The sequence below is a fragment of the Saccoglossus kowalevskii genome, chromosome 7 (genome assembly GCF_978046115.1).
Source record: "Saccoglossus kowalevskii chromosome 7, keSacKowa6.1, whole genome shotgun sequence".
NCBI lineage: Eukaryota > Metazoa > Hemichordata > Enteropneusta > Harrimaniidae > Saccoglossus > Saccoglossus kowalevskii.
The window spans coordinates 3,936,394-3,947,044 of NC_140647.1; positions in this window are offsets into that span (position 1 = coordinate 3,936,394).

Genomic DNA, 10,651 nt, shown 5'->3' on the forward strand with positions numbered 1-10,651 from the left:
CGCCATGCGAACGTGCGGATAAATGATTGTTATCAATGACATGATAGAAAACTACACAATATTAGCAAATTGAATATATGTCCGACACGCTCAACTAAAGGTAGGATCAAATTGTCATTTCAGCCTCCGTTTTGTCCAATTTAAAAACCATGACTTATGGATCGAACTCCATGTGTACGTGCGTGCGCTCGGATACATGTACACATCTATTCGCTCTCTGATCTCATACAAGGTGACCGAATAACTACCATTTTAATGTTGAACATTCATCAAGATCAAGCATTTCTGTCGTTCCTGAACGCGACTTCGGTTTCGATCTCCCATGCAAATTCGTCACAACATCTGACTTCCATGTCCCATTTATCATGGAAACGCACCACAATTTGATTGTCTGTAGTTAATATAGTTTTATAGCGGGAATTCTGTCAATATAATAGCGGGGCGACGGCTGAATGAACCTTAGCTGGTGAAGATACATTGAACACACATAGAAATCAGTGAGCCGGTCATATAGGTTATTCCTCGAAATAGTCATATTCACAGATTCTGCCATCAAAGCAACGAAAAGTGAGAGTAACAGAGTACTTTCGGTTTACATTCCAAGACGGCGGAATTCGATTACAATTTCAATTAGCATAGTTAATATGAAGCACTTGTCTGAAGTGAAACTTTGTGGATTGTATAAACTTCCTGAAACAGGTATTCAATGTGCTGTGGCACTCAATATGTATAAAAACTGCATTCGAAATATCTAAGGTATTTTGCCGAGGTGAAAACGTAATTCTTTGTAAGAGGCACTAGTGGTGTATATAAAACACGCCAGCAAGGTCTGAGTTGTAAAAGTAAGCAGATCTGGTTATACAGTTCTGCGACCCAGGGGGGTTTATTATATTTTAAACTCGATAGTTACTTTTATGATTATGTGAGAATTGATTTCTCAAGACAGCACATGGTGATAATTTTGAAATATTCAATTGATGTGTCGTGTATGTAAATAATTGATAAACACTCAGGCGTTGAATCATGTTACATATTAATCAAACTCGTAACATGCCCTTGTACTCTGTATATACATGGTCCAACGACACCGATCCGCATTTGCATCGCATAAAATTCTTATCAATAGCTCATAAACACTTCCATTTTATAATCAAACGAAATAAAACAATTCCTACTAAACACTCCCCTACGCCGGGGAACTATGTCTGCTAATGTGATAAAAATGCCATCCTCAGGCCTATACCTCACTCGTGTTAATTATTAATATAGTGCGTATAAAACTCGATCAAGTACGAGTTCGTACTGAAATCTATAGTTTCTAACCATACAAACGTTAATAAGGTTTATAATTAGTTGTGCTTAAACCTAATAGCGTTTCGATGCTAGTGACGATACAGGGTGTACTGGCATTGGACGTGCAGCCTACTGTATCTCAAAGGTTAAAGGTTGAAATACGAAGTTTATCGCGAGACAGCTACATGAAATAGCATTTATTGAGTATAATTTATTAAGTGAATCAAGTAAATGAAATATGATTTCAATCTTGACATCAGTTTATGACATCAAGGGAAAGAATATGGTGGTTATACAGATGGCTGTCCTTAGCCTAATATTCAGAGTCGAGTATGTCATATAGGAATATAAAGCATATACGTATGTGACCTCCAATAACAAGACACTCTTAGTTATTATTTTCTAAATTCGATCACTGACAAAGCGTATCTTAAATTCAGTTTTCTTAGCCAGTGCTAGTGGTAAAGCCACAGTGACACCTAATGTATATTTGCAATCAGCATCTGTGTACTTTAAATCGAGATTGTGACCTGATAAACGTGTTTGCTGTCTGGCAACCTATTATTGTTGTGTGTACACTGTGACTATTTCAATTTGTATTTGGCTATCTAACCAAACGAAAGAGTGTCATCATTGTTGTTTTACATTTTGTTGAAACACGTAACTGACCTTGTTATAATATTTTACTCCTGAAGATTGTGTCAAATAATCCCATTTTATAATCGTTTAGTTAATCCTCGGTATTCTTCACTATAATTTTGAATCGTGAATCCTTGTTCCCGACGACGTCACACTCATTCGCAATATCTAATGTATTTTACAGAGGTTAAAAGGTCGCGAGAGGTAACACTTTGTAACAGACACCGAGGTACCAGTGGTGTACAGCGCTTCAACAAACGTTGTTTTTTACTATTTCGGGTGAGTGTATCATACTTTTGTATGTCATGTTACATTTCAGACACATTGTTTGAGTGAAAAGGTATTTTCATTGTGTCCGCTTTTGAGAATCTAAATATTTGAGTGCGAGTATAATATGTATGTGGGGGTCAGTAATGGTCGATTTATTTGTTTATTAAACTGACATTTTAGTGACCGTATTGTGTAAATGCCGCTCAGAACAGACAATACAATGAATACATCCAAGACATGACCGATATGAGTAATCTAGCTCGGACAATAAGTCTTCAGAAGTAGTCAACAGTAGTGTCACCGATATCTGTACATATTTGTAGACAAAAATAAAATCTTCTGTCTGTGATCACAGTGCATGTTTGGGATATGTAAGACGATATTCGATATTAAAGGGTAGTAGTCATAGCAACGCCCACAACGCGTGTAAAACACGTTTTTTACATGAAATTCTTTTTCTTCTCAAAGCAAATTTTCAGTACGTTCCCAATATAGAACAATATCTCAGATTTAGTCAATAGGCTAGCGACTCAAAGCTACGGGAACAGAAACAAATCACAGCCCTTTTAAGTAAATTTAAAAGAAGAAAATTCCCAAACATATTCAAACAACATATTAAAATAGTTTGCTGAGCTTTGTTTAAGTGTAGTAGAACGTGCACCGCTCTCAAACACACACCAGTTGGCAATGCGTTTGGTAGGCATAACAACACCCTGACAGGGGTGAAACTAGTAATAGCGTAACCCCGCATTGCGTGAGGCGATTCCAACCTTATCTGTGTTTGACTAAGCTATCTCTCTATCGACTTGGTTTAGGGTAACGGCGGCTTAACAAATTAAATGCCCGAGTCATATTTTACGGTATAATTAACGGTGCAAGTACTGCTGTCCGGTAACGGTGCAAGTACTGCTGTCCGGTAACGGTGCAAGTACTGCTGTCCGGACCTACATACACTGTGATTTTGTTTCGTCAACAAACATGCTGCTCTCTGATTGGTGTTACTAATAGATTGATAGCAAATCAGAAACAATCTTGTAGCTTCGCATTGACTTTTGTATTGACAGACCTACCTACATAAGCTTGAATCTTCGACTACTGCCGGATAAGGAATGATACATATATAGGCAGATATCTATTTCTAAATGGTTTGAGCTTTGTTTGAGACAAGTAGGATGCGTATCCCTTCCCGGTGCCTCCTCGGGTTCATACACCAATAAGTAACGCGTTCGGTTGTCCCGTTTGATAGTAGCGTAAGATAAAATTCGACGACTTAGTATTGACCTTATCTATATGCGACAGCGGGAAAACACACATCTGGTCCGATTCCAATATTGATTACACAACAGTTGGTTGCGCACATAACGTGTTTGGTAATCTGAACAAATGATATTTTTTTTTGTGTACATGTAACCAAGTGTTGAGTACGGTCAGCACCCCGATTAAAACACTGGTTTGCTTGCTTGTGAGCGAGAGTGCCTCAGAATAACTATGACGTCATTGTCTGGACGTACTTTTCGTGTATTGTATTTTGCTATGAACAGTATCGTTTATCTGCTTGTAATTTTCATTATTTAATACCTTTCACATTTGAGTGTGTTTTATTTGAAATCTGTCAGCTGTGCTTTGGGAGAGGATTTGTCTTTCCCGCGTGACGGGTAACGTGATTGAGTAAGCATCCGCAGAAAGAAGGAGACGAGACAGGCTTGAGATTGTTACATGGCTTTGGACGATGCTCAGAAAGTTGTGGTGAAGTTGCTTTGAATCGCCAGCCGCCGACAGAACAGTTCAGATACGTGCCGGTAAAGACACGCGGACTGCTTCCAGAGCATTTGGGGCCGTTGATGGCGAAGGACTGACTGTGATAGCCACGAACTTCCAGTTGAGGCACAGGGAGTTGGACAAACTTATGTATTTTAATAATTTATTAAATAATAAAATGTTATACAACTTTTCTTTTACCCCCCCTTCCTGGTATCGATTTCAATTAATCACTGATCATTGTTTATACCACTCTTTCCTTCATCACAACTTTGTTACGCGCTAATGTTATATGCAAATTTTAACGCGCGATGTAGACACACATACGTTTGTCCAACTCCCTGTGGTTGAGGTGGGCGCTTTGAATTAGGAACCCATGAGGTGTCGTCTGCCGAGTATTACCACAGGGAGCCCAGGAACTATGATCAACTGTACGCACTCCCTATGAGGGGGGGGGGGTATCGGTGGTTATCTATTGTAAGAAATAGACAAGGGATGAAGGTCACAGCGACTCGGTTAGCCTTGCTCAACTGGTTCGTAACCAGTCTTGTGATTGGTTATAGACAAAATGCTGAACAGGCCACGCCCCCAACGGGCAAACCGTTAGGAATTCCTAAATGGAGTCAATTTGTGTAGTTTTCTTGATTTATTCTGCAGATATCGGTAAAATGTAGGTAAGGCTTTGGCGAATTTTGAAGGAGCAACTATAATATTCTTCAACCTGGTATTTTTTTTTTGATTTTATTTTTCATTCTTTTCGTCTTTTTTTTTCGAGTTTAAAAAACGTGAGGTGGTTGTAACCTTCATCCCTTGTCTATTTCTAATCTTACACTAGATAACCACCCGATACCACCCCCCCCCCCGCTCAAAGGGAGTGCGTACAGTTGATCATAGTTCCTGGGCTCCCTGTGGTAATACACAAGCAATCGGCATACGGAATCGCCGTGTGCGAACAGTATCCTGAATGACAACAGTGACCGTGGCGTTCATCGTGCTTCGATTGATGAGTAATAAATAGATCAGTGCACTGCAGCTGTGACCGACCAAGGACAATCAGTTCCCGCATCGCCTGTTGTGAACACGCAGGTCGTGGACAGTTATTGACAGTTTTGGTAGTGTTTTGCACAGTACTATCTGACAGTGTATTGTTGGTTTTGATATGTTGTTTAGCTGTGTTATGATATAAGCAGTATTTACCGAGAAATAATTATTACCAGCTATACTTATTGTTACTAGTTAAGGGGAATATCAGGCCTGTAGTTTGGGGGGGTCGGGGGGGGGGGGTTCGGTCGAACCCCCTAAATTTTGGAAGTGAATAGATTTATGATCGTAGATTAGAACATAATGAAACAAACAGTATTGATAAAATAATTATCATTGTTTAAATCACTTGACTCCGTGAGGTAACTATCAGAGTAATGTAATGAGTAATGCATAGTAATGAGCATTTAGGTGGCAACGAGCTTTAAATGTCAATCGTGAAGTTGTGCCGTCTCAGCTCAACAGCAGCCAACCAAAACAGGTTGTTATAAATAGGCAAGCTTTTATTTGGTTTTTCGTGATGGTGTAATGAAGATCGCGTTCAAGCACCTGGTGTTAAACAATAATGTATTGGTAGTCACTCTCTGAATGATGTGGTGGTCCTGAATAGGGCAGTTTGTCTTGTGCTAATGTTCGCTCAATTAGTAAAGTGTGGGGATTGACACGACAACACCACACTGTACTTTCCTAGTTTGGTTCATTAGTTTTCTATTCTTCAAGTTAATGATGGCATATATACTGTTTTGTTCCAAGTGTATCAGCCAAATGTAGTTAACTTATTGTATTATATTTTTTACACGTTTTTTGATGTCTCAGGAAATTTACTATATTTTTAGTGGGTTCATAAAAGGAGTTGTAGTCATTGAAGTCTATTGAGACCGCTGCTAAACTGCCACTGTATGCATATAATTTTACCGCCCTCTAAAACAGATTTACAGTGAACCAAACATATTTACATACTGTAAGAAACTTGGTAGTATGCCATTGGTTAGTGTATTTAATTTGTTTGATGCAATCATTGTGCCAACTATTTCTTATGGTAGCAATATGGGGGTACGTAAATTCGGAAATCGAAAGGGTACAGATAACATTTTGCAGATATCTACCCGGTATTTAGCATTAATAGTTGTACAAACAATGTAGCGATGTTAGACGAATGTGGAAGGCAGGCTGCCATTGTGCTGTGGTTATTTCAAGCGTTGTGTCTCATATTGGTTAAAATTACTGAAACCCCAAAACATGTTATATCATGCTTAAACGATTATAGTGGAGCGGATAAGTCTGATTTGTTGGTAGAATTGTTCATTTGGTGATACAAGCATGATATTTGGTGTGAACTTACGTTAGATGTCACTCTGTCAGGAAAAAGTGCTAGCCATGCAAAATTTCAATATGGCGGCCATTTTTTCAAGATGGCCGCCAAAACTATCAAAAAGCATAAAAATCGTTAGTTCTTTATGCCTTGGTGTGAAATAACTAGTGAATTTGTCCACCATAGTTAATTTCTTGGTTCATTAGGTGGATGTTTTGTGCTATTGAAAAGAATTATAATCACTTACTACGATGGATCCGAAAAATGGGGTCAAAAAGGTCACTGCTACGGTGAAAACTTCGGCTGACTGAGATTAGCAAAATATTTAACTGTTGCCCCTGAAAAGGACTGCTAATGCCGGGGTGGCAAAGAGGTTGAGCTCTTTTTGTCTAAAAAATGCCCCAATGGCTTGCGAACCACAAAGCCTCTGGCAGTCAAGTCCCACCCTAGCCTTCCCGCGGCGGGGGTGATTCTGCAGATAGTGGTGGTGCGAATGGCGGGTCCTGGCCTATTCAGTAATTCTGGCAGACTTGCTTGGGAAACCCACATAAAAATCTCCTGTTCAAATATGGTTTCGGCATTGTCTGGTTTGAAAAACAAGTTGGAGATACTGCAAATTTCTTAGGGATATTTACTCAAAGAATAAACAAATAGTGGCATGCCTCAATTTCACAATCATCTAGGCTGTGTACTTTTGGAAAAATCAAAGTAGTATTATAACCTGGGAGATGTATTGGCAAGCAATTATAGACTAAAATATATACTGATGAGTTTTGGCCATAAACATAATGTTGAATTAGGCAGACACACAAAAATACAGTTAGATCAATAATTGTTTAGTCTTTGCAGCGATACGTTCGAATTTAGCATGGTAGAAAATGAAATTCACTTTGTTTTTATATGTCCATTTTATAATGACCTAAGGGCTGATCTTTTGTCAGTAATCCTATGCAATTATGCAAATACTGACAGTCTGGGCTTACTTCGTCGCTACACAAACTGCCACACCATATATCAAATAGCTCTATATCATTTAAAAGTTTTCAAGCGACGAGATGAACATGAATTCAGCTTAACTTAGTACCATATGTTTACATGGATGTTGTATTGTGTTTAAAACGTGCTATACTATACTATGCACTTTTCTACCCATTATATTTTATACGATAGGCTGAGGCCCTGTACAGAAATAAAATTACATAATACAAAACTGACTACTGTGGAATACTTTGTTTTCGCTGGAATTAATTTTCGCTGAAAAGGCTTTTTGGGCGTTTTGTATGGAATTTATTTTCACTGATTTTTGATGAGTTTAATGTGAAATATAGGAAAAAAAGTATATTCGCTGGATTTTATTTTCACGGAATCATCCCTCCAGCGAAAATAGCGAAAATAAATTCCAAGCGAAAATAAAGTATTCTACAGTAATACTAAAATGAATAATTGTAGACAGATTTAGACATGAAATCGTGTCACTTTAATGTGCGCTAACATCTGCGAAGAGCGAAAAAACTCGTAAGGGCCTTCTACCTTAAAATACTGAGACACTATTGCTAAGATAAGTACACTATTGTCTTTTTTGTGTACAACATTTTGCCGTAGTGGATCAATGGTGTGGATGTGTTTGTCTGTAGGTGAGGAATGGTTCAGAACCCCTTCTCTGAAATGGTAAAATAGTTCAAAGATGTTATGTGAAATATCTTACCAACGTAACACAAAGTAAACCAATTGAATTTAAAACCGATAATATAAAAATGTCCGTAACAGAGCTCAAAAACACTTTTTGAATATTATAAAATTCACACATTTCACATCAAATATATAATTGTTGTTTTCGAACCCCCTATTCAAAAGTGCTGGCTACGGGCCTGTAATATCAAAGGGGAGTATACCTCCAGTATATTTGTTAAAGTGGAGGAAGTTGCGTTGATTTGTGTCCCGACTGTGTTGCCATGGTGACAGACCGCATATTTGAAGGTTGATTTGCATTGTTTGGCTTACTACCTGTAGCGGGGTTGTTTAGGTACACCCCTCGGCTTTGGCAAATACCTTCGTTGCGGACATATCCCAACAAATGCTTTGTATGTGACGGTCACCTAGGTAACTCAGGTCAAGTGCATGACTCTTTGAGCACGCCCTCTAGTGTTATAATTCAAGTAAAGTGTATTTTGACTAATCTGTCGTTTGTTATTAAACCTGTTGATTGATACATGCCACTTGTCTTCACTGTGTTGTATGCCTTGCATGGTACCGAAGTCATCTGCGACGGTAGACCTGTCAGCCCTAGGATTATTATTTGTTCTCCTCCCATTTATAGTCCCTTTTAGCCGGTACTGGGAAGTGAGATGGTCACATACAAAACATGCTCGTTTGCTTTCATCTTAGATTGGATTTTATTTATTTATTTATTTATTTATTTATTTATTTATTTATTTATTTATTTATTTATTTATTTATTTATTTATTTATTTATTTATTTATTTATTTATTTAGTTAGTTATTTATTTAGTTATTTATTTATACTTAAATACTTAAATTAACTTTTTGTATTTTGCGAGACAGTTTATTTTATTTTATTTTTTGTTTAGTTAAGTTTTCTTTATGAGTAAATAACGGTCCAAAGTTTACTTATCTTGATTGTTTAAAATAGATTAGACAATGCACTCAGTATATAGTTGGAGGACCATTTACACTTATCAATACCCGTGGATATACCAACAAGAATGATCAGTGGTTAACGATATTTTGAACTGCACTGTTAGACACAAAGCCCTATCTGAAGTGTGGAATAGATGTTCAACCACTTCTCATTGTGCCGCGGCTGCAATTATCAAAATGACAATAAGTGTCGGCAAAGTTTCTTTCAGGCCTGGCGTCCATTGATTGTTCACAGTGCAACTGAATTTCTGTTACAGAAATTTTAACCACAGAGTATACTGAATCAGTATGTCAGTGCACATGACAATGCAACGATAGATGAATATATTATTAATCTTTTATCTGAAATGGAGTCACCTCTTCAAATAGTTAGGTTAAAAAATAAGGGAAGGCCTTTTTGGTGCGATCCTGTATAAATAATAACATCCAGAACCTTCCCTCCAATTAAGCTTTCAGTTGATGTTTAGCAATGCTAATAGCAAGTTTTAAGCCAGTGCTGGCCCAGTTTTCATCATGTAGAAGCTTGATACAGTGGACCTATTGGACCTTGAGAACATTGAGATTACCAATGGCATCCTATTATGGCAGGCAGAATGGCTGATGAGAGGGCAGCAAAGTTTTTCATAAATCTTTAAGAACAAAAGTTCTTTCTGCAACTATAATTCCAATGGGGCACAGCAAAGTTGGCTGAGAGGATAAAAGGACATTGTTGTAATTACTTGAAACGCCACGGAAGGAGTACTGACCGTCATCAATCAGATATACTACAGAAACCCAGTCATAGATGATGTCTTTGGCCTCTACCTTATCGGAGACCCAGAATTAAATCCAATGAAAAGGTTGACCTCCATGTGTTGCCAAAAGTGCGGTATTGCACTTTTAAGGTGCTTTGATAGGTCAGGAATAAACCCTCTCATAGAACACAGAAGATACAGTAGTGAGATAAGAGAGTCAGCATAACAGGCGCAACAGATAATAATGTTGCTGTTGTAGATAGGGTCATCATGCATTCATTATCAGAGACATTTACAATAGTGATAGATACAAGTTCTAAAGAAATGATGCAAGAGGAACGGTATAGCTCATCTATCTCAATACGTACGCCTGGTTTTCTGATGATATGTGGGAGAGATTTGCCAATTGCTGGCAGGCTTCTAGGCAGTGGTGACAAAAAGCTGACCAGTTCGTGCTCCATGATGACTAGTTTACATGCCACAAGTGGTCCATAAATGTCAACAAGAAGCATGTGTTCTACTGGGAAACACTGTCGCTGGCTAGTTTGTTAGCATCATGGCTAGATAAAAGAAATAGCTTGAAACTAACTCCTGCCAGCCTCCCTAACACACAGAAAGCCTGCAGAATACACAGTCATAACAAACTCCCGAACTCAGTGAACAAGAACAAAGCAGTTATTTGATCAGTAAAATGACTCAGAAGAAACAAATTCCCAAACAAATTGTGATCATTCCTGTAAGAAGTCCAAATTGGCAGCCAAACCATATGACTGACCAACATTGATTTAAGAAGCTTTAGTCATTATATACAAAATATATGTTTTATTTAAATAGTTATTTTTTACACAATTTTATATGTATATAATGTTATATACAAAATTGGTTAAATGCACAAAATTGAGTGAGAGCTGCAATGTAGTAAATTTCAAAAAAATAGTAAAACAAT